This window comes from Papio anubis, chromosome 3 (genome assembly GCF_008728515.1).
Source record: "Papio anubis isolate 15944 chromosome 3, Panubis1.0, whole genome shotgun sequence".
NCBI classification, from domain to species: domain Eukaryota; kingdom Metazoa; phylum Chordata; class Mammalia; order Primates; family Cercopithecidae; genus Papio; species Papio anubis.
The window spans coordinates 59921659-59947852 of record NC_044978.1 but is presented as its reverse complement, the minus strand read 5'-3'; positions in this window follow the sequence as shown (position 1 = coordinate 59947852).

Here is a 26194-nt window from a genome sequence, read left to right as displayed (position 1 = left end):
AAATTTCTACTTATTGAATTTCTACTACTTATTTAAACATTGGACTCTTTTTGTAAATTATCAAATGTTTTCTTTTCATTCCTTATATTTCTATTCAGTTAAAGCACCCATACATCTCCTGAATTAACGTTATTTTTGGTAAATAATGTTATTTGTACTGGGTTGAATAGTGTCTTCCCAAAATTCATGTTCATCTGGAACTTGTAAACGTGATCTTATTTGGAAATAGGATCTTTGCAGTTGTAATCATGTTAAAATGAAGTCATATTGAATTAGAATGGGTCCTAAATCCAATATGATGGGTGTTCTTATAAGAAAAGAAAAATCTGGATACAGTGACAGGCGCATGAAGAGGAGAGCAACATATTGTGACAGAGGCCGATGAGAATGATGCATGTATAAGACAAGGAACACCATGAATTACTGGCAACCACCTCAACTAGGAGAGAGGCACAGAACGGATTCTCTGAAAGCAGTCAAAAAGAAACCAATCCTGTAGACACTTGATTTTGGACTTTAAGCCTCCAGAACTATGAGAGAATAAATTTCTGTTGTTTTGAGCCACCCAGTTTTTGGTATCTTATTATGAGAGCTCTAGGGAAATAATAACATACAATAAATAGAGTTGTATTTTGCAACTTATTGGGAGAAATTTCTGCTTTCTATCATTTTATTCTTATTAAAAAGTTTTCATTTCAATTTTGCCTGCTTACTCTACTTTTGTTTTTTTGAGTTGGATTTCAATATAATTCCTACTCTGAAAGTAGGAAATCAGTGTCAGTTCTTCAAGGACCATTACAAGAGTAGTGAAACACATAAATTAAGCCAGAAATTAAGAAGAAAAATACAAAAAGAAGTATGAATCCACAACCTGGGAATCAGGCTCAGCAGGGAATAGATACTGTTGTGAAAGCACCACACACCTTACTTACTCTTGCTGTCTGGACCTTCCTCTGCCTCTCAGTCTTCAGCACTAAGCATAAGCATTACCACCTTTTCACCATGAGACCAAGGGTCCAGTTTTATATTTTACATTTCTAATTCATGTAATATATGTGGAAATAAGAATAAGGAATAGTAATACAACTTTACTTAAAAATTTCATAACTATTTAAACAGAGCAAACCCACATTTTCATTTCATGTTTTCTGGCTTTTGAAGGTGTATTAGTCTGAAATGAACCCTCTTCACTGAATGAAACTAATAGCTGTCAGTTGTCATGTCTGTACCTGGAACACATTCATCTTGTAAATACTGGTTTCAGATTTTAAATATATCTTAGGTAGATCCTAGTTTATCATTATAACTGGTTCTTCTTGCACTTGCGTGACCAAAATACATTACTTGACGAACCTTTTGAAATACTAACATCTTATAATTTTGTTGAAGATGGCCATCTTCTGTGTTCCCTAATTACAGAACATTTTTATTTCTAGGTTTATAAACAAATGTTATGACGATTAATTTAATTTGATTTTCATTTTACATCACTTATTTCCCTCTAGTTACTTATGTGTACTCAAATACTTTCAGCATCTGTCTACTTAGGAACCTTAGGATTGCAAAAGATGAAAGGATATGGTCACATGTTCTTTTAGCCAAACAGAATAGTCCAAGTTCCTGTCTTAAACTATCACGTTACAAAGTTCTTTGTTAAATGACTAAGTGAATAAGAATACTATATTTATTTCTCTTTTGTTCTTAAAATTTTGTTCACCTGTCAATCTTGAATTTGAGGCAATTCATATAGGATATTGTCATCTGAAGACACACAGTCTGAGATTTCACTTACACCATCAATTCCATTATCATCATTCTAGTCTAGAGTGCTGCAATTAGTCACTTTGTATTCATCTTCTGACTCACCTAATAAACGTGAATCATTATCTTCTGTCAATTTTCTTCTCTTTGTCGGTATGGGGAGAAAACAAAATTTCTGCATTCTCAGCTGTGTTCAATGAAACCTTAAAGCATTTGTCTACAAAGATTGTATCTCTAGCTTCCTTTCATCTTTTTTTTTTTTTTAGAAGTTAATAATGTAATATTTTGGTCAACTCAGAATGAAAATTGAAAGATGATGCAATAGTGAAGATTTACTTCAATGCTGCATCATTTTTAGATGATTCCAACGTTTTTCTGTTTTGTTATTTAATCTGTCTTAGCATTGCTGGGAATAATCAATGACAATTGATGAAACAATTCTTAGAATGATGAAATAGCAAATTGTTTCAGGATACAAAGTATCTTAGATTTATAAAAAGTTTCAATGGACTTATATTGTAATTGTGAGATAGAATGGATTTTATTCAATTAAAAAATAAGTAAGTTTAATTTTGTTCCTTGACAGACCTTTAATAAAAATTAGAAGAATAGATGTCATGAAATATCAATCCTTATAAATAGCCGTTCTCATCAAGGAAAATAAAAACTAAAGTTGATTCCAGAGAACTCTGATGATATACCAAGGATTAAGTGAGTGAAGATAAGGGGCCACTAGATACATGTTTTAATAGATGGTGAAAAAGGGGTTAAACATCTTTTCCTTAGGAATGTTCACTTAGATATTCCAGACAAAAAAGAACCCCCCATGTGATGTTCTTTTAAAAATTATTTTTCCTCTTTTCATTGTCTTTTATTTCAATAGTTTTTTGGGAACAGGTGGTTTTTGGTCACATGGATAAGTTCTTCTGTGATAGTTTCTGAGATTTTGCTGCAATAGTCACCTGAGCAGTGTACACTGTACCCAATGTGTATTCTTTTATCCCTCGCCCCTCCCACCCTTGGCCTTGAGTCCCCAGAGTTCATCATATTCTTCTTATGCCTTTGCATCCTCATAGCTTAGCTCCCATTTAAATGTGAGAACAAATGATATTTGCTTTTCCATTCCTGAGTTACTTCACTTAAAATGATAGTCCCCAACACCATCCAGGTTGCTGCATATGCCATTATTTTGTTTCTTTTTATGACTAAGTAGTATTCCATTGTGTACATGTACCACATTTTCTTTATCCACTTTTTGGTTGATGAGCATTTACTCTGGTTCCGTATTTTTGCAATAGTGAACTGTGTTGCTACAAACATGCCTGTGCAAGTGTCTTTTTCATATAATGACTTCCTTTCCTCTGGGTAGATAGATACCCAATAGTGGGATTGCTGGATCAAATGGTGGTTCTACTTTTAATTATTTCAGGAATCTCCACACTGTTTTCTATAGTTGTTGTATTAGTTTACATTTCCCACCAGCAGTGTAAAAGTGATCTCTTTTTCTTTCTTTCTTTTTTTTCTTTTAAAGATAGAGTCTTGCTCTGTCACCCATGCTGGAGTGCAGTGATACCATCTTGGGTCACTGTAACCTCTGCCTCCTGGGTGCAAGCAATTCTTGTGCCTCAGCCTCCTGAGTAGCTGGAATTACAGGCGTGCACCACCATGCCTGGCTGTTTTGTATTTTTTTGTAGAGATGGGGCTTCATCATGTTGACCAGTCTGTTCTCAAACTCCTGGACTCAAGTGATCCATCTGCCTTGGCCTCCCAAAATGCTGGGATTACAGGCGTGAGCCACTGAGCCTGGCTTAAAAGTGTTCCCTTTTCACCGCATCCATGCCAACATCTATTGTTTTTTTGATTTTTAAATTATGGACATTCTTTGAGGAGTAAGGTGGTATTGCACTGTGGTTTTGATTTGCATTTCTCTAATAATTAGTGATGCTGAGCAGTTTTTCATATGTTTGTTAGACATTTGTATATCTTCTTTTGAGAATTTATTCATGTCCTTTACCCAGTTTTTGATGGAATTATTTGTTTTGTTTGTTTGTTTGTTTTCTTGCTGATTTGTTTGTGTTCCTTGTAGATTCTGGATATTAGTCCTTTGTCAGATGCAGAGTTTACAAATATTTTCTCCCATTCTGTGGGCTGTGTGTTTACTCTGATGATTATTTCTTTTGCTGTGCAGAAGCTTTTCAGTTAATTAGGGTCCAGCAATTTATTTTTGTTCTTGTTGCATTTGCTTTTGGGTCCTTAGTCATGAACTCTTCCTAACCCAACATCTAGAAGAGTTTTTTTCTGATGTTATCTTCTAGAATTTTTATTGTTTCAGGTTGTAGATTTAAGTATTTGATCCATCTTGAGTTGATTTTTGTATAAAATGAGAGATGACAATCCAGTTTCATTATTCCACATGTGGCTTGCCAATTATCATAACACCATTTGTTGAATAGGGTGTCCTTTCCCCACTTCATGTTTTTGTTTGCTTTGTTAAACATAAGTATTTGGCTTTATTTCTGGATTCTCAGTTCTGTTCCCTTGATCGATGTGCCTAAATACCAGTACCATGATGTTTTGGTAACAATAGCCTTGTAGTATAGTTTGAAGTTGGGTAATGTGATGCTCCCAGATTTCTTTTTTCTTAGTCTTTCTTTGCTTATGTGGGCTGTTTTTTTGGTATCATATGAGTTTTAGGATTTTTTTTCTAGTTTTTTGAAGAATGATGATGGCACTTGGATAGGAATTGCGTTGAATCTGTCAATTGTTTTTGGCACTATGGTCATTTTCACAATATTAATTCTACTCATCCATGAGCATGGGATGTGTTTCCATTTGTTTGTGTCATTGATGATTTCTTTCAGTTGTGTTTTGTGGTTTTCCTTGTAGAGATCTCTCACCTCCATGGTTAGGTATATTCCTAGGTATTTTTATTTTTGCAGCTGTTGTAAAGGGATTGAGTTCTTGATTTTTTTCTCAGCTTGGTTTTTGGTGTATAGCAATCCTATGGTTTGTGTACATTGGTTTTGTATTCTGAAACTTTACTGAATTATCAGATGTAAGAGCTTTTTGGATGAGTCTTTAGGGTTTTCTAGGTATACAATCATATCAGTGGCAAACAGTGAGAGTTTGACTTCTTCTTTACCAATTTGGATGCCCTTTATTTCTTTCTCTTGTCTGATTGCTCTGGCCAGGACTTCCAGTACTATGTTGAATAAAAGTGGTGAAAGTGGGCATCCTTGTTATGTTCTAGTTCTCAGGAAGTATGCTTTTAACTTTTCCCTGTTCAGTATAATGTTGGCTGTGGGGTTGTCATAGATGGCTTTTATTACCTTAAAGTATGTTTCTTCTATGCCAATTTTGCTGAGAGTTTTAATCATAAAGGAATGCTGGATTTTGTCAAATGCTTTTTCTGTGTCTATTGAGATGATCATGTGATTTTTGTTTAAAATTCTGTTTATGTGGTATATCACATTTATTGATTTGCATAAACCATCCCTGCATCTCTGGTATGAAATCCACTTGATCATGGTGTATTATCTTTTTGATATGCTGTTGGATTTGGTTAGCTAGTATTTTGTTAAGAATTTTAGCATCTATGTTAATCAGGGATATTGGTCTGTAGTTTTTTTATTTTATTTTATTTTGTTGGTATGTCCCTTCCTGGTTTTGGTATTAGGATAATACTGGCTTCATACAACAATTTAAGGAGAATTCCCTATTTCTATATATTTTGGAATAGTTTCAGTCAGATTGGTACCAATTCTTTGAACATCTGATAGAATTTAGCTGTGAATCCATCTGGTCCTGAACTTTTTTTTCCTGGCAGTCTTTTTTTATTACCGTTTCAACCTTGCTATTTGTTATTGGTCTGTTCAAAGTTTCTATTTCTTCCTGATTTAATCTAGCAGGTTTTTATACTTCCAGGAATTTATCTATCTCCTCTAGGTTTTCTCGTTTGTGTGCGTAAAGCTGTTCACAGTAGCCTTGAACAATCTTTTGTATTTCTGTGGTATCAGTCATAATGTCTCCTGTTTTGTTTCTAATTGAGCTCATTTGGATATTTTCTCTTCTTTTCTTGGTTAATCCCATTAATGGTCTATCAGTTTTGTTGATTATTTCAAAGAATCAGGTTTTTGCTTCATTTATTTTTTGTATGTTTTTGTTTCAATTTTATTTAGTTCTGCTCTGATCTTTGCTTCTTTTCTTCTGTTGGGTTTTGGTTTGTTTTGTTTCTCTAGTCCCTTGAGGTGTTACCTTAGATTGTCTCTTTGTGCTCTTTCAGACATTTCGGTGTAAGCGTTAAATGCTATGAACTTTCCTCTTAGCACTGCTTTTGCTGTATCCTAGAGGTTTTGATAGCCTGTGTCAATATTATTGTTTAGCACAATTTTTTTTTTTTTACATTTCCATCTCGATTTCACTGTTGACCCAAAGATCAGTCAAGAGCAGATTATTTAACTTCCATTTATTGGTATAGTTTTGAGGGTTCCTTTCGGAGTTAATTTCCAGTTTTATTCCACTGTGATCTGAGAGGACACTTGATATAATTTCAGTTTTATTAAATTTGTTAAGACTTGTTGTGTAACTTATCATATGGTCTATCTTGGAGAATGCTCCATGTGCCGAAGAATAGATTGTATATTCTTCAGTTATTTTCTAGAGAATTCTGTAAACATATGTTAAGTCCATTTGTTCTAGGGTATAGTTTAAGTCCACTGTTTCTTTGTTGACTTTCTGTCTTAATGACGTGTCTAGTGCTGTCAGTAAAGTATTGAAGTTCCTCACTATCATTGTTTTTGTCATCTGTCTCATCTCTTAGGTTTAGTATTAATTGTTTTATAAATTTGGGAGCTCCAGTGTTAGGTGCATATATATTTAGGATTGTGATATTTTCTGGTTTGACTAATCCTTTTATCATTATGTAATGTCCCTCTTTGACTTTTTTGCTGTTTTTATCTGTTTTGAAGTCTGTTATTGTCTGATATAAGAATGTCTACTACTGATTGCTTTTGGTTTCCATTTGTGTGGAATATCTTTTTTCCACCCCTTTACCTTAAGCTTATGTGAGTCCTTATGTGTTAGGTGGGTCTCTTGAAGATATTAGATACTTTGCTGGTGGATTTTTATCCATTCTGCCATTTACATTCAAATTTAGTATTGAGATGTGAGGTACTTGTCTATTCATCATGCTAGTTGTTGTATTAATACCTTGTTTTATTGTGTGTGTATGTATCTGTTATTGTTTTATAGGTGAGATTTATGCATTAAGGAGGTTCTATTTTAATGTATTCTGAGGTTTTGTTTTAAGATTTAGAACTCCCTTTAGCATTTATTGTAGTGCTGGCTTAGTAGTGCAAATTATCTCAGCATTTGTTTGTCTGAAAAAGACTCTCTTTCATTTATGAAGTTTAGTTTTGCTGGATACAGAATTATTGACTGACAGTTATTTTGTTTCAGGAGGCTAATGATGACACCCTGATCCCTTCTGCCTTCTAAGGTTTCTGCTGAGAAATCTGTTAATCTGATAGGTTTTCCTTTAGAGGTTATCTGATGCTTTTGCCTCACAAGTCTTAAGATTCTTTCCTTCATCATGACTTTATATAATCTGATGACTACGTACCTGGGTGATAATCTTTTTGTGATGAATTTCTCAGGTGCTCTTTGAGCTTCTTATATTTGAATGTCTAGACCTCTAGCAAGGCCAGGGATGTTTTCCTCAATTACTTCATCAAATAAGTTTTTCAAACTTTTAGATTTCTCTTCTTGTTTGGGAACAGCAATTAGTCTTAAGTTTGGCTGTTTAACATAATCCAAAATTTTTGAAGGCTGTGTTCATTTTTTGATTATTTTTTCTTTCTCTTTGTCTGATTGGTTTCATTTGGAAGTCTGGTCTTCAAGCTCTGAAGTTCTTTCTTCTACTTATTCTAGTCTATTGAAACTTTCCACTGCATTTTGTATTTCTCTGTGTGTCTTTCATTTCCAGAAGTTGTGATTGCTTTTTCTTTATGATATCTATTTCTCTGGAGCATGTTTCATTCATATCCTGTATTGTTTCTTAAATTTCTTTAAGTTGTTTTTCACCATTCTCTAGTATCTCCTTGAATAGCTTAATAATTGACCTTCTGAATTCTTTATTTGGCAATTCAGAGATTTCTTCTTGGTTTGGATCCATTGCTAGGGAGCTGGTGTGATTTTTGGGGTGTGTTATAGAACCCTGTTCTGTCATGTTATCAGAATTGCTTTTCTGGTTCCTTCTCATCTGTGTAGGCTATTTCAGTAGAGAGGTCTGAAACTCAAGGTCTGCTGTACAAATTCTCGTGTCCCACAAGGTGATCCCTTGATGTGGTGCTCTTTCCCTTACCCTAGGAATGAAACTTTGTGTGAACCAGACTGCAATAATTGTTATTGCTCTTCTGGGTCTAGCCACCCAGCAGGGCTACCAGGCTCTGGGCTGGTGCTGAGGAATGTCTGCAAAGAGTCCTGTGATGTTATCCGTCTTCAGGTCTCCCAGCCATGGATACCAGCATCTACTCTGGTGGAGGCGGCAGGGGAATGATGTAGACTCTGTGAGAGTCTTTAGTTATAGTTTTGTTTGGTGTGCTGATTTTCTTGAATGCCAGTTATGCTAGCAGTGATATTGTTTTGTGGATAGACTCAGGACCTCTGGTTAGCCAGTATGTTGCAGGTGGTGTAATTAGATGTTATTTTATTTTTCCTCAGATCAATATTATTCTGTCATGAGTCGCTGTAATAGCCTGAGTTGGTTGGCATCCAGCCAGGAGGTGGCGCTGTCATGAGAGCACCAGCTGTAGTAGTAGTAGAAGGATCTACACTTGTCTTAAATTGGCCAGGATAAGTATTTAGTTTTCTTAGGTGATGGGTTGGGCCATAAAGCTCTCAAAAATTTCTGTCTTTTTTGTTCAGCTACAAGAGTGGGTAGAGAAATATGATCCGATGGGGGCAGGGTTAGGTAGGTATGGGCTCAGACTCTCCTTTGGCAGGGCTTGCTGTGGCCACTGGGCTGGGGGATGGTTCTCAGGCCAATGGGGTTATGTTCCAGAGGGGATCTTTGCTGCCTCTCCTATGTCATGTAGTTTGTCATGGTAGTGGGGGATAGCTGGTAGTGAGAGGCTTCAACACAGTTGGTGGGGCTGGTCTCTCCTTCAGTGCCCCAACTCAAACCTTGCCCCAGGCCATGGGCTTCCCTGCTGAGAAAGCAAGTATGGCTTTCGGACATTACCCTTCCCCATCCGCCTACTCTACTGGTGGCTCCTGCGTGCTTGATCTCATATCTGCCGCAGCTCCTGCTCCTTCCCCACACTCCACTCAAGAAAATTGTGCCCAGTCAAAACCACTACCAATTTCAACTGGAAGCTTCCTTTGCCCTGCAACTTCTTTCCAATTCAACTAGCTGCCTTCCCCATGGCCCCTTGTGAGATGTAGTCAGGAATGGCTACATCTGGGTTCGAGCTGGAGACTGGGAGTCCCTGCAAGCACTTCCTGCTACTACTTCTACTTTTATATTTCATGCCTCTCCCTAAATTCGTTTCAGCTCTATGTAAGGTTAAATCCTTCTTTTGTGATCTAGATTTTCAGATTCCCCAGAGGGGATGTGTGTTCAGAGGCAAGTTTCCCCCACTCACAGTTTGAGAACTCACAGTTTCTCACCTGTTTTGCAGAATTTGCGGTGGCATGCTGCTTCTTTCAAAAGATCTGTGAATTCTTTTTGTTTTCCTGGTAAGTTCCTGCAATGATTTTTGAAGCAAAAGATCATGGTGTGAGTCTCCACATGACGTTCTGTTCATCCAAGTGGCAGCTGCATGTTAGACCTGTCTCCTCTCCCCCATCTTGCTCCCCATGAAATATTCTTATATCATCATGTACTTCTTAGTAGCAACAATCACAATTATAATTCTTTATTTTGCTAATACCTATATACTCCATTAATTTGCAAACTTTATGAGGGCAAAACTTTTATCATGGGTTCGGGTTGGTATTCTCAAATTCCTATTGCAGAACTTGGCTCATAGACATTCTTCAGTACTGTTGGTAAATAAAAGGAAAAACCCTACAGGTCATTTTGTTTACCTATCTGAACAAGAGGTCACAGGGTCACTTTGTGCTTAGCAACTTCAGGAAAAGAGATCTTACTCTTTTTTTCTTTCCTCACAATGATCCTTTGTATTTAAGAGAGCTCAGACTGTTATAAATTTAGGTAGCCTATCTCTGAAGATCTGGATCCAGACTACTGTCCTTCAATCTTCACTGGTGCAACTTTGGGAAAACTATGTAACTTCTATATGCCTCAGGTTCCTCAGCTTTAAATAGGAGATAGTATTAGTGTCTTCTCCTGGCATCATTGTTAGGATTAAATGACTTATTATATAGCACTTACGACAGTGTCTGGCATATAACAGGCCTCATATAAGCATTTACTGCTGTTATTATTATTACCATAATTAAGATGATTATTACTATATTGACCTGAAATCTGACCAGCTAGTACTCTTAACTATTGATTTCTACTCTATTCCTAAAGCCTCCCCAAATCTCTCCCACATGACAGGCTTTCAATTACATAAAATTGGCTAATTCTTCTTTTCTTTAGGCTGAATATTTGCTTTGCTTCAGGATTCTTCATAATATTAGTCTTTTTCCCTCTTCTTGTTATTTTGATCACCTGAGTCTGACTTCTTGATCATAATTTTCCTGGCTTCTTCTGAAAATCCAGTATCAAACATTGAAGTCAGTACCCCAGGGATGGTTTAACCATTCTAGGAGAGGGTATTGCTTCATTTGACCTGAATGCTTTTTGTCCATCACCAAAGCTTGGGATTCTATTATCAGTTATAGCATATTCATTCCATTATTGAGCTTTACTAGAGTTATAGCTATAAAAAATCCTTGCATTTTTCCATCATGTATGTCTTATATATAGTCTACATTCTAAGCTCTTCTATTTTTATTTTAAGCAGATTATTTTATACCTAATAAAAAATTATGTATGTTAGTGTGCTTAACATTTTGTTTTCTCACATAGATCATCTATTTAGATATCAAATAAACTTGTGTGGTAGAAGTTATCCTAATTATTATTTTATAGATGAAGGAGCTGGGATAAAGAAAGGTCAGCAAATTCTCCAGGATAACATAACCAAGCAGTGGCAGAATGAGTACTATTAACTGAGTAATCTTATTTCTTTAATCTATGACTCATTCTCTTTCAATAAACAGGTATTATAATAATTATTATAATTCATATGTTTATAGAATTATATACCAAATAGTACACCACTATGTAAACCATATACTAGAATCATATACTAGATTTACTATCCTTTTCAGCTTTATCCAAATATTTAATCGACTTGCCACTAATGTCCTTATCTTATATATTATCAAAATGTTGAACTAGTTAGTACAGGGTTAATGAGAACAGTTGAATGGACATCCTTTAAAATATCTCCTTCCAAAGGGGCATGTGCCCATTAACTTTTGGCCTTTGTAATAACCACCAAAGAAGTTTGCTTCTACAATGTCCTATTCTCTAGTTCCATGTCTTCATTTTGCCTACAAGAATATTTTGTGAAACTTTGTTAAATATCTGTTGAAATCCAGATGCGCTTTGTTGTAAGAATTTTTCTGACCTTTGAGAATGGCAAGCTAACAAATAAGATAAAATAAAATAAATCAAACCTGTTCTTACTGAGCCTAAGCTAGCCACCTTCTTATAATTAAATGTTACATTTTTAGCCTTCAAATTTGTTGTTGTTGTTTTTGTTGTTGTTGTGTTTTTGAGACGGAGTCTTGCTCTGTCACCCAGGCTGGAGTACAGTGGCTTGATCTCGGCTCACTGCAATCTCAGCCTCCTGGGTTCAAGTGATTCTCCTGCCTCAGCCTCTCGAGTAGCTGGGACTGCAGGTGTGCACCACCACACCCAGCTAATTTTTGTATTTTTAGTAAAGATGGGGTTTCACCAAGTTGCCCAGGATGGTCTCAATCTCTTGACCTTGTGATCCACCCGCCTTGGCCTCCTGAAGTGCTGGGATTACAGGCATGAGCCACCACACCTGGCCCAAAAATATTTTTAATGGCCATATCTAGAATAATTCCTGGTATTAACTTAAACTTCATCAGTTTGTAATATGCAAATCTACCTTCTTTTTTTTTTTTTTTTCCTGAATAATCTAAATGACTTTTGTCGTCTCTAGTAAGCCGGTTCCTCTCTTGTTCTCTGACTGTTTAAATCTTAAAGGATTTTATGTGAATAATCCTAAATAAACCTCAGATATAAAAAATCAGCCAGGCCAGAAGCTATAGACACATTTAGATCTGTGACTTAAAGTTCTTTCAAAAAGTATTGAGTTTTTGAAAATGATTTTCACCAAAGATTATTCCATCTGCTAGAGGAATCAGGAATATAATATAAACTGAACATTTCTATAACAAAAAAAATTGAGCGTCTAATTTTTGTTAGAGATTGTCTTATTTAGACAAATAAGACTTGGTTCCTGATCACTAGAAGTTCTCAACCTTTGGAAGTATATCCTAATATTTGTGTAGTATTTTACATTGTATTACACATTTTAGCACGTACTTTCTCAATTAATTGTGCTTTCTTTTGTCGCTATTTTGTCATTTCCTCTTTTGGACATTACTTCTTCCTTAAAATTTTTCATACTCAGAACATAGCTTCAATTATCCTTTTCAAATTGTCTTTAGAGTTTTCCTTATTTAAGGAAAGCTTATTTGTTTCTTTTTTTTTTTTGAGACGAAGTCTCACTCTGTCGCCCAGGCTGGAGTGCAGTGGTGGTGCCATCTCAGCTCACTGCAACCTCCGCCTCCCGTGTTTAAGCGCTTCTCCTGCCTCAGCCTCACTAGTAGCTCGGACTACAGGAGCGTGCCACCACACCTGGCTAATTTTTATTTTTGTATTTTTAGTAGAGATGGGGTTTCACTGTATTAGCCAGGATGGTCTCAACCTCCTGACCTCGTGATCTGCCCTCCTCAGCCTCCCAAAGTGCTGGGATTACAGGTGTGAGTCACTGCACCTGGCCTAAGAAAAGCTTATTTCTAATAGTTTTATATTGTTGCTGTAACGAGTTACTACAAACATCATGGTTTAAAGGAACACAGTTTATCACCTCATATTCTGTACTTTAGAAGTCCAACATGCATCCTCACTGGGCTTATATCAGGGTATAAGCAGGCCTACTTTCTTGTCCTTGTTTTTGTTTTCTTCCTTTTTTTGTAGAGATAGGGGCTCACCATATTGCCCAGGCTGGTCTCGAACTTCTGGCCTCAAGTGATCTTCCTGCCTTGGCCTCCCAAAGTGCTGGGATTACAGGCATAATCCACTGATCCTGGCCCCTACTTCCTTTTTGGAGGTGCTAGGAGAGAATCCTTCTTTTGTCCAGCTTTTTGAGGCTGTCCACATTCCTTGACTCCCTTATTCCATCTTCAAAGCCAACAAGTTGGGTTGACTACTATTCACATCACATCTTTTTGATCTTTCTTCTTTAATTACATATCACTGTGATCACAGCTGGGAGATGCTCAGCTTGTAAGGATTCATGTGATTGGATTGGGTCCACCTTCATAGTATAGGTAATATCCTTATCTCGCCTAAATCACACCTGCAATGTTCCTCTTGCCATGTAAGGTTAACACTATCACAGCTTCTAGGGTTAGGGAATGGACATGTTTAGAAGCCATTATTCTGCCTAGCAAATAATTTAACTGGCACGTCTGCATTTCTGTTTTAGTTATGTCTTATTTCATTTTGTATATCATTTAAATATCTAATCATAATGAAGAGCAACTTGTGAAGATTTAGTGGTTTATTAAGGCACCTTCAGTTCTTCTTCATAAGTGAGTTAATATACTCTTACTTAATTGAAATCTTGTTTCTGAGATCCTCTTAACTTTTTTTGAAATACTTTTTACATTTAGAATCTCAAGCCATAGTTTTAATATTTTTGAGATATCTGTAGTCCTACTTACACAATTCTCAAAAATTTATTGTGATAATATTTCCCCCTCTTTCTTATACCTAAACACAGTCAGCCTTGAGAAACTATTTCTCATAGATGTGCCCAGATTACGTTTAAATTAATTTGGAATGTAAAATTACATGCAGACACACTTTTTTTGAACAGATCCATGGAGTGGTAATATATGTGGTGTTAAGAAAGGTGTGTAGTAGAGATACTGCTTGGATTATTCTCTTTGCATATTGTGAAAGCTCGTGAAGATACATTGGGCCATGTGGTCAGGTTTCTAACAGTTCTCATATTGGCCTCAATTAGTTGTCTGCTTATTAAAAGAAGTTATGCTACAGACTTCTTTGTCTCTGTAGACCCAAACTGTTATATTCACCATTTTCTGCATATACCATTAAATTTAATGTCCCCAAATATTATGTGTATGTTATGTTATATACACACACATCATTAAGTCCCACATCTCAAAGAAATTTTTCTCTGGAGTCCATTTCTGTTTTGCCTATCCCTCTATTGCCATTTTTCTATACTACCTTTTCATATACCTTAAATTAGCTAGTATCTGTTTATATATTCGCATCACATTTTTGCAAGGTAGATAAAGGAAATTGCTCTCAAATGATGGGATTTTTACTTGCTGTGTTTCAGCTTAAAACATCCTTTTCCCCCACAAAAACTAGTTTTATAAACATTTGTGAAGCAGACTGCGTAAAGGAAATTGCTGACACAACTTAAACTGCATCTATAATCGTGCAAGTGATATGACTGCATGGGGAGAGTAAAGAAGATAGAAGCAAAAATTGGGCTATATTTTCAACTTAAGTCTCAGTATGAAAAAAGAGACTAATGCCATTTAGTTATAATTTGAAGTGTTTGGAATATTTTTACTTTGTAGACACTTGGCTAGAGTGCTTCAAATAGAGATATGTGTCTTACAGTCTAAATGGAGCTTTTTTTTTTCTTTCTTTTCTTTTTTTTTTTTGACATGGAGTCTCACTCTGTTGCCCAGGCTGGAGTGCAGTGGTGCGATATGGGCTCACTGTAACCTCCGCCTCCCCGGTTCAAGTGATTCTCCTACCTCAGTCTCCCGAGTAGCTGGGATTACAGGCACCCGCCACCATGCTTGGATAATTTTTTGTATTTTTAGTAGAGACGGGGTTTCACCGTGTAGCCAGTATGGTCTCGATCTCCTGACCTCGTGATCCGCCTGTCTCGGCCCCCCAAAGTGCTGGGATTACAGGCGTAAACCACTGCGCCCGGCCAGAGCTGTGTGTTTCATGCCGCTAGATTGCCTGTAATCCCAGCACCTTGGGAGGCCGAGGCGGGCGGATCATGAAGTCAGGAGATTGAGACCATCCTGGCTAACACGATGAAACTCCATCTCTACCAAAAATACAAAAAATTAGCCGGGCGTGGTGGCGGGCGCCTATAGTCCCAGCTACCTGGGAGGCTGAAGCAGGAGAATGGCGTGAACCTGGCAGGGAGCTTGCAGTGAGCCGAGATCGCACCGCTGCACTCCAGCCTAGGCGACAGAGCCAGACTCTGTCTCAAAAAAAAAAAAAAAAAAAAAAGAGTCTCTAATGATTTTGAAAGAGACAGAGCATACTGTGTCCTGGGAAAAGTCACTAACCACCAGGGTTTTTATTATTTTTATTTTTTACTGACTTATTGATTTATTTTGAGACAAGGTCGTGCTCTCTTGCCCAGGCTGGAGTGCAGTGGCATGATTACGATTCACTCCAGTCTTGAACTCCTGGGCTCAAGCAATCCTCCCGCCTCAGCCTCCTGGGTAGCTGAGACTACAGGTGTGTGCAACCACGTCCTGCTAATTTTGTAATTTTTTTGTAGAGATGAGGGTCTAGTTATGTTGCCCAGGCTGGTCTCAAATTCCTGGGTTCAAGCAGTCCTCCCACCTTGGCCCCGCAAAGTGCTGGGATTATATGAGTGAGCTACTGTGGCTTGCCTTTTTTTTTTCTAATATATGTAAGGAATATTATAGTGCCAGTGCCTTTCTCTCTGGTGTTGCAGGTCTCATTATAACATCTGTAAATTATATATATATATATATATATATATATCTTTTAAAAATGATTACATTAGATTATTATATTTGCTCTTGGCTTCTTCTGTCTTTCACGTGAAATCTATGGTCATGAACAATATCTCCAACTCCAGATATGTGTCTCTGTTTTAGCAATATCCTTAAGATTATAGTTCCTCTGAATAACTTTTTTTTTTTTTTTTTTTTTTTTTTTTTGAGACAGAGTCTCGCTCTGTAGCCCAGGCTGGAGTGCAGTGGCCGGATCTCAGCTCACTGCAAGCTCCGCCTCCCGGGTTCACGCCATTCTCCGGCCTCAGCCTCCCGAGTAGCTGAGACTACAGGCGCCCGCCACCTCGCCCGGCTAGTTTTTTGTATTTCTTAGTAGAGATGGGGTTTCACTGTGTTAGCCAGGATGGTCTCGATCTCCTGACCTCGTGATCCACCCATCTCGGCCTCCCAAAGTGCTGGGATTATAGGCTTGAGCCACCGCGCCCGGCCTGAATAACTTTTTAAAATTAGATATGTTTTAGGAAATTACTGCTCTAGTGTACAACATTTCTTTCCCACTGGTAAAACCTGGATTATATATACAGGCATACCCTATTGCAGGTTTAGTTTCAGATCACCACAATAAAGCAAATATCACATTAAAGTGAGTCATATGAATTTTTTGGTTTCCCAGTGCATATAAAAGTTACATTAACATTACACCATATCTATTTAGTGTGAAATAGTATTATATCTAAAAAACAATGTATATACGTTAATTTTAAAACATTTTGTTACTAAAAAAATGCTAACAATTATCTGAGCCTTGAGCAAGACATAATCTTTTTGTTGGTGGAGGGTCTTGCCTTTATGTGGATGGCTACTGACTGACCAGCGTGGTGGTTGCTGCAGGCTGGGGTGGCTGTAGCAATTTCTTAAAATGAGACAACAATAAAGTGTGTTGCATTGATTGATTGTTCTTTTCACAAAAGAATTCTCTGTAGCATGAAATGCTGTTTGATAGCATTTTACCCACAGTAGAACTTCTTTCAAAATTGGAGACAATCCTGTCAAACCCTGCTGCTGCTTTATCAACTAAGTTACTGTAATATTCTAAATCCTTTTTGGCCATTTCATTAGTGTTCACAGCATCTCTACCAGTAGTAGATTCCATCTCAAGAAGCCACTTTTTTTTTTTCTCATCCATAAAAGGGAACTCTTCATATGTTAAAGTTTTATAATGAGATTTCAGCAATTCAGTCACATCTTCGGCCTTCACTTCTAATTCTTATTCTCTTGCCTTTTCCACCACATTTGCAGTTACTTCCTCCACTGAAGTATTTCTTGAACCCCTTGAAGTCATCCTTGAGGGCTGGAATCAACTTCTTCCAAACTCCTCTTAATATTTGAACCTCCTCCCACAAATCATGAATGTTCTTAATGGCATCTAGAAGGGTGAGTCCTTTCCAGAAGGTTTTCAATTTACTTTGCTCACACTCATCAGAGAAATCACCATCTATGGTAGCTATTGCTTTACAAAATATATTTCTTAAGTACTAACACTTGAAAATTGAAATTACCCCTTGACCTATGGGCTGCAGAATGGATATTGTGTTAGCAGGAATGAAAAACAACATTATTTTCTTGTGCAACTGCATCATAGCTCTTGGATGACCAGGTGACTTGTCAATGAGCATTAATATTTTGAAAGGAATCTGTTTTTCTGAACAGTGGGTCTCAACAGTGTGTTTAAAATATTTGGTAAACTGTGCTATAAGCAGATATACTGTCACACAGGCTTAGTTTTCCTATGTATACAGCACAGGCAGAATAGATTTAGCATAATTCTTAAGGGATCTAGAATTTTTTGAATGCTAAATGAGCATTGGCTTCAACTTAAAGTCACCAGCTTCATTAACCCCTAATAAGAGAGTCAACCTGTTCTTTGAAGCTTTGAAGTGAGGCATTGACTTCTCTTCTCTAATGATGAAAGTCACAGATGGCATCTTCTCATATAAGACTGTTTTGTCTACATAGAAAATCTACTGTTTAGTATAGCCAGCTTCCTCAACGATCTTAGCTAGATCTTCTGGATAACTTGCTGCAGCTTCTACATCAGTACTTGCTGCTTCACCTTGCACTTTTATGTTATGAAGATGCCTTCTTTCCTTCAGCTTTATGAACCAACCTCTGCTAGCTTCCAACTATTCTTCTGCAGCTTCCTCACTTCTCTCTGCCTTCATAGAATTGAGATGGGTCGAGGTCTTGCTCTGGATGAGGCTTTGGTTTAAGGAAATGTTGTAGCTGGCTTGTTCTACCCAGATCACTAACATTTTTTCCATATCAGCAAGAAGACTAATTTGCTTTCTCATCATTTTTGTCTTCAGTGGAGTCGTACCTAATTTCCTTTATGAATTTTCCTTTGCATTCATAACTTGACTAACCAGTGCAAGAGACCTAGTTTTGGGGACATATCAGTTTTTGACATGCCTTCCTCACCAAGGTTAATCATTTCTAGTTTTTGATTTAAACTGAAAGACATGTGACTCTTCCTTTCACTTGAGCACTTAGATGCCATTGTAGGGTTAGTCATTGGCCTAATTCCAATATTGTTGTGTCTTAGGGAAAAGCAAAGCCTGAAATGAGGGAAAGAAATAGGGAAACAGTTAGTCAGGGAAGCAACCAGAACACGCCCTGGGCATCGTTCCTGGCACCCCAAACAATTACAACAGTAGCATCGAAGATCATCGATCCCAGATCACAATAACAGATGTAATCAAAATAAAAAAGATTGAAAGTTTTGAAAATTTTAGTAATTTTGGAATTACTATTATTTTATTAATAAAATGTGACACAGAGACACGAAGTGAATACGTGTTGAAGAGATAGTGCCAATAGACTTGCTTGACACAGGGTTGTCACAAACCTCCAGTCTGTAAAAAATAAAATATCTGCAGAGCACAACAAAATGAGGTCTGCGTGTGTATATAGTATATATATAATGAGATACATATACATATGTATATGTATAGTACATAAATATGTTATATATAGTGCATGTTACACATATATATATACACAGTGTGCATACATATTTTGTGTGATAAGTATTCCTGATTAGACAGAACAACAATCTTGTCTGTTTTTACCTGTGTGACTTTGAGCAAGTCATTTACCATTTCGAAGCCTCAGTTTTTTAGATCCCTAAAGTAATGAGGTAAAACCAAGTTATGTCTCACCTAACCGCCAACATCACTATGCTGGGCTCCTAAGATTAAGATTCCGATCATTCTAGTATAACTAATACTTATTGAGTACTAATACTTAATGTGTGCCAGACACTCATCTATGTATTTTACATATATGAAAACTTTTAGTCCTCATAAAAACTGTGAGAAGTGTAGTACAATTTTCCATTCCATAGGTGAGGAAATGAGGCAAGGAAAGTTTCAGAAACTTGCCTTAGGTTATACAGCTTGGAAGTGGCAGAGGTAGTGTTTGAACTCAGGAATCTGTCTCTGGAGATCCTTTTTTTTGGTAGATAGGTGCTCTCCCTGTTGGAGCCAGCCGTAGACAAATCTTGACATAGACCATGTTACTTCGACTTCAAAGAGCATTTCCCTTCTTATCTCAAGTTTTTCACGTGTCTCAGGCCTGCCTCTTGTCTAGAGCTCACCACTCTAAATGATTTTTATGTATGGCAGATATTCCCCATCCTACATTCCTAGCTTTGGGTGTCCCGTTCCATTGGGATTTTGCTCTATGGTAAAAAACTGATAAGCAGATTCAAAGTAAGGGCAAAACAACCTGTTTAATAGCATGTTTAATGGGGAAAGATATTTGGGAAAGAAAAAGAGTTTTCCTTGATTCTAAACTTTGAATATATGATTTTTTGAATACTATGTATGATATTTGAATATATTACATACTGACTACCTATGTGATTAAGCATATGACTGACACAGTTCTGTGAACTCTTGACACACACAAGTAAATTAAAACTTCTTTTCATCTACCATTCTGCCACCAGTAGGATGAGAAATGGATGCCAAATGTCTGCCTTTTTCAAACCAGTCTGAGTTTTCCATAGATGTTTTAAATTTATTCTGTTTTTTTGATACTATATTATTTATATGTCCCTTGAAAAACAGAAGATTCTGGTTTTACAAAATGTATTTCTTAGAGTAATAATTATAAATAAAACTAAAAATTTAAAAATTTCCATTTGAAGTGATAATATGTTTGAAAAATCCAAGGACATTTTATTAAAGTTATCTTACTGAACTGAGCTCTAAGAGGGGTTATGACTTAAACAATTTTTTGATATGCTTTAAGTCCTTAAGCTTTGCTAATTGCAAGCTCACTGAAACACAGTACTAATTTTAAAAATCTTGCAAAAAAGTTTGATTCACACCATTCCTGGCTTGCCAAGTCTGTGGCTAGATAATCCTTTAGAGGCAATTTTGAACTATTTGAACAAGCCTACTTTGAGATCATGTACAAACAATTTATTTATGTGTGATTATACTGCCTGCACTCTTTTCTGCTTCTGTGTTCTTTATTTTTCCAGAGGATTATAGCAGATGTTTTAGACTTTGTGAGAAAGGTCAAGTTGTTCTCTCTATTGCCATTAGTAAAAATGCTTGTGAAAAGCTATTTGTTATACTATATTTAGATAGTTGCATTTATATGCTCAAAAATCAAGTTTACTTTGGGATAGTTATAGATGAAGTAATGAAGGCATTACTTAAACTATGAGCAGTAAAAGTTCTTGACCCACAGTGGGTATAAAAGTTGAAGTACCCCTTTAATACCATGTGCTCAGCTTCCATCTTAGCACTATTCATAGCCCTCAAGTTGCCCGCCTCCTTGTCTAACTCTCAGCTACACAGGGAGGTCCTTGAGGCAGGCATTGTAAGTGCACATGACAGTATCCAGCATGATAGATGCAGGACCTAGAACACTTATCTTAGTCCTTGCGAGTATTAAAAATTCAACAGATCTTACAACTTTGTGCAACAAGTAACGGCATGTTGATTAATGAGAAACCAAATAATTATCCAATAACTTCAAGGTGTCCTCAATCGTATGCACCATCTTTCAAACATAGCTTGTTAGTGTTGATACTTGTCTGTCTCCACTACTAAATAATAACTTTTATCTTAATTTATTAACTCTTTTAAGGCAAGGTTCTCTTTATCTCTGCCTCACTAGTTCTTAGCACAGAGCCTACCACAGTGCCTGATTAATTGAAATAATTCATGAGGTAAAACAGAACAAGGATATATACTTCTATCAGCAAATTGCTAAAATCAAGCTTAACTTTTGCCTAATAGAATTATCTCTGATCATCTGATTGTGGATGGTAATTAGTATGCAAAGGTGTAATGATCAATGCTGCACCTTGTGATGTAGTTCAGGTCATTTTAAGGTAAGGTCCACCTAAATTAAGGAATTCTTTGGCCTGAAATAGCTAAGACAAACCATTGATTATTGGCCAATGATTGTTGGTTATGTCCACAGAAATTTAACTAAATGTGAGGGGTTTTGTGAAATAACTTGGCATTTGTTACTGTTCCTTCATCTTAGCATCATTGTAAATTCTAGTCCATAGATCATAGCTTAAAGTCTACTCGCTTTTAAGCAGGTAAATTCTCTAAGTTCTGTGGTTAGCCCAATGTTTGTAATATAGTCACTGACAACTAGTGAAATAGCACAGATATCTTAGCATCTATTGCTTGAATTTTTAGCAGATGCCCTAATCTTATTTAGTTTCTAGTAAAGGACAACCTGGATTCCAAACATTTCTTTCTGAGGACAATTATTCTTGATAAGTACTTTCAGAAGGACTTATCATTAAAGCTTTTAAGAGAAATAACCCAAAATGAGGGCATTGGTGTGTAATATGGGATGAGATAGCTATTTATTTGTGGTCTCTCAATATCATCCTATTACTCTTTTTTCTGTTCTTACTAGCATGGCTCAGATTTTGAGTCTACATTTTCTATGCTACCTTGCCAGCTGGCTATGTTCTACTAATGGGGAATATTGTTAGGAAATTGGAAGGGTAAAAATTGAGAAAACTTCCTACTTTGGTCTTCAATGATGTGGCAGTTGTTGGCAGATTGTGGAATTATATAGGAGTTTCTGTAGTAGCAGAAGAGGTGAAATGATTCTGGACTCCAGTAGCCAAGACAGAAAAGCATCTTTTCAGCAGTTCCTAGCTGGGTCCAGGTGGCCCATATTTGACGGATCTGGAACAGGCTGCAATAGCATCTCCAAAGTGGGGTAACAGGTGCAGGCTAGTGGGTTCCAGCCTAGAAGTTTTGGAAGGCTCTATTTCACTTCTCCTTTTCTGTTTTTTTTTTCCTTGTTTTTAACTTTTCTAAAAGGCAACAGTTTTACTATAATGTTTTCCCTCTGTTTGGTATACTTAGAGTGAATCATGTTTTCTTGAGCAGACTTTGTCCTTTTAGTTTTCTATTCATTAGACAAACCAAATACCAATGTGTACAAATATGTACTAAGACATGGGTATAAGCATGGCAAAATTTTTATGTTTGTTTCTGAGAATCAATCCCCTAACATGCTGTTGAGTCATACATCTTGTAAAAGTAAAACCCAGATACAACTATAGAATTTTTTGTTCTCTCAATGACAAAATTTAACGTTTGTCACTGAATTGTGGACTCTTGGAGAAATAGAACTATACGTCATTTATTTTTGTATTCCCAGATGTTGACTTAGTGGCACATTCATATTCTTTCCTCTTTCTAATCCATTCTCTGATTGTAACTGGTGCTGAACTTAAAGAATAAATCTGCCCCTATCACTTTCCTACTTGAAATCATTCAAATTCTCCTTACAGCTGTTAGGATAAAATCCAAGTTCTCTAGTGTAGCCTACTGAGAGCTTTAAAATTTGGTCATTATTTACCTTTCCAACGTTATCTCTTGCCTCTTGATTTGACTTTTCAGGTTTTTGTCACACTGGGAATCAATAACTTGCAGTTCTTCCAAAGTCTCACAGTATGTCTTACTTTTGGTTGTTGTCACATATGTGACCCCTTAAATCGGAAGGAACTCTTCTCTTCTTATTTCATCTTTGTTTTCCAAGAAAGCTCCTATTTGTGTTTGTCTCCAGCTTTTATACTTTTTTTCTTTTTACTTTCCCATGTGCTCCAGCCTGACTTAGAAATATTTCTGTATATATTTCCAATGCAGTCTTCGCTGCCCTTTTTATAGCACTTAACACACTGTGTTGTGATTGACTGTTTAATTGCATCACAGTATGCTCATAGGACTTCTCTTATGTAGGGACAACAGGTAAATTCCTAAAGCTAAAGAAAATAGGTACCTCTGCATTCTAAAGAAGCTAGAAATCTGTTCCAAGCTTATCATGCTCTCCAAACTCTCCTGTAATCCTTGACACCGTTCCCACCAAACACTCACTAACCTGTAGAAAGGGGGTGTCTAGACATTCCAGAGGAATTGTTTGAAACAGGAAAGTCAATGCGGTGTAGTGTGACATGGACCAGGAGGAAATGTTTTGGATTTTTATCTCATATTTGGGAGAGAGAACAAAAGGGTAATATTTATTTTTTAAAGTTAATCTTATGTGTTAATTTGGCTGGGCCGCAGTGAAGATATATGGTCAAACATTCTAGATATTTCTGTGAGGGTGTTTTCAAATGACATTAAAATTAAATCAGTGAACTATGAGTAAGCAGAATGCCCTCTATAACATGGGTAGTCTCATCCAATCAGTTGAAGGCCTGAATAGAACAAAAGACTGACCTACCATAAGAAAAGGGAATTCTGTCAGCAGATGGCCTTTAGACAGAACCTTCATCCTCAGCTCACCTACATCTCAGCCTGCTGACCCACCCTGCAGATTCTGGAATTGCCAAACTCTTATCACTGGCTCTGTTTTTCTGGAGAACCCTGACTAACACAGAGGGGAAGCAAGAGATTGAATGTAACTGCAGGCATAGGAGGCAGACACTTTCATTGTCTAAATACCTGCTGAGCTTCATTTGCAAGCTTACCTCAAAAGCAACAGAGTAGAGCACAGTGAGGGAGTTCTTGGGAAAGGATGTCACGTGGTCCCTGGAAATTTGGGCTATTGGTGAATAAAAGACCAATGCCTACTACTTCCCTGGGGGATTTTCAAGACAGACTGTTGATTGGAACAGCCTGCTATGGTAAGAGGAGAAAACAGGGCAGCAGTGTTGTGGCATAAAGTCCTTCCATTTGGTTAGCAAGGATGCCATTATTGATGGGTGAAAATATACATTTCCTGTATTGCCACGTGGAGAATCTTACTCAAGCTTTGTTGTTCAGAGTTTTAATTGGGGGCTCCATGGTTGATTGCCCAGAGTCTCCAGTCTCTCTGGAGGTAAACATTGCATGACCCAAAGTCCTTCTCATAAATCACACTGTTAAACTGTGTAGTGGTTGAGGCTCCCACGTAACAAAGATACTCTTCCCTGAGATCATTACCCACATGAAACAAAGGCCAGGCCTCTCTTCAAGTAAGGTTAAATTATTTGTTACATGCATGGGAATTTTTATTTAAAACTTTTTGGTCATTTAGAGGTATTGGGGAAATGATGTATATACTTGAGAATTCTTGGGGGTGTTAAGGGAAGCAGTGTAGATATACTGTGTTTGAATGAAGGCTTTCCTTGAGAGCAGTTTTTCTATCTAATTCAGACTTAACAAACCAGTTATTCATGTATGTCTTCCCAACTAGACGTGAGTTCTGTGAAAATGGGAATGAAATCTTTCTTGTTTCCATGACCCAGCACAGAGACTAGCATTAATAGAGCCTGAAGAAATATTTGTCTACTGAATGGAGAAAGATTTATCACAAAACACTGAGCAGATTGCCACTTCAGAGCTGTACTGTTATGATATATGTGTTCCTGATGTTCATGATAGATTCATAAAAGGTCAAAGCCTCAATCATAAGTCATCAGCATTAGCCTACATAGAATGAAGAGAAAGGCCTTGATGTGAAGTGGTCCATTAGCCTTCTAGAAGTAGCTGAAATATTTAGGAATTACTGTTAAGAAACAACAACTACTTTTAAGACTCAAGTGTAGCCTTTGTATCTTCCTTTTTTAAGAATGATTTATGACCAGAGCCATGTAGTTAATAACATGAAATTCAGTTCCTAAAGGCTTCACTGCATGGTTAATAACACTCTGGAAGGATTCTTTCATGATAGTTATAACCTAGTATATGTGTTGGGTGTGTCATGACAAATTCATTTCAAATGTATATAAAGAGTTCATCATTTGGTTTAATAGTGACATATTATGACAGATTGCAAAGTTTGAACAAAGAAGATATTTTATGTCTAGGATTCATGAATAATGCCTTTTATTTTAAATAAACTTTTGATTTTAGAATAATTTTAGGTTTATAGAAATGTTGTGAAGATTGCATATATTTCTTATATACCCCCACACTTAATTTTCCTTATTCTTAACATCTTAGATTAGGATGGTACATTTGCCAAAATTAATGAACCAATATTATTACATTAGTATTACTTAAAGCCCATACTTTATTCAGATTTCTTAGTGTTTAACTGATGTTCTTTTTCACTTTCAGGATCCTATCCAAGATACCACATTATCACATTATGTCTCTTTAGGCTCCACTTGGCTGTGACAGTTTTTTTTCAGGTTTTTTTTTTTTGTTTATGGCCTTGGCAGTTCTAAAGAGTATAATTCAGTTATTTTGTAGAATATATCTCAGTTGGGATTTGTCTGACATGTTCTTATTATTTAACGAGAATGTGCATTTTTGGAAAAAAGACTACAAAGGTAAAGTGCTATTTTTATCACATCATATTAAGGGTACATTCTATCAGCATCATTTATAATCCTGGATATTGACTTTGAACATCTGGCTGAGGTAGTGCTTGCTAGGTTTCTCCATGGTAAAGTTACCCTCCTTTCTTTGCCATGCTGTCCCTTTTGGAAGAAAATTACTATGAAGAATTATGCTAACTTCTTTGAAGGTATAGTATCGACATAAATCATTTTTTATTTTTCTGGATGGGAGATTTATCTTTTGTCCTCCATTTATTTTTTTTATTCAATCATTTGTGAATATCACTATAAACTCATGGTATTTATAATATACTCTAAATCATTTTCCAATACAGTTTTATTACATTGCTCAAATTGTTCCAGCTTTAGCCATTGGGCGTTGGTTCAGTTGGCTTTTATGTCCCTTTGACATAACACTATCATGTTCTTGTTGTTGTTGTTGTTGAACACTTCCTTAATTCCTGTCATTATAAGAAGTTTCAGGCTCAACTTACATATTTCCTGTTCCAGTTCTAGAATTAGCTGTTTCCTCAAGAAGCTCTGGTTCTTTTTATTGGA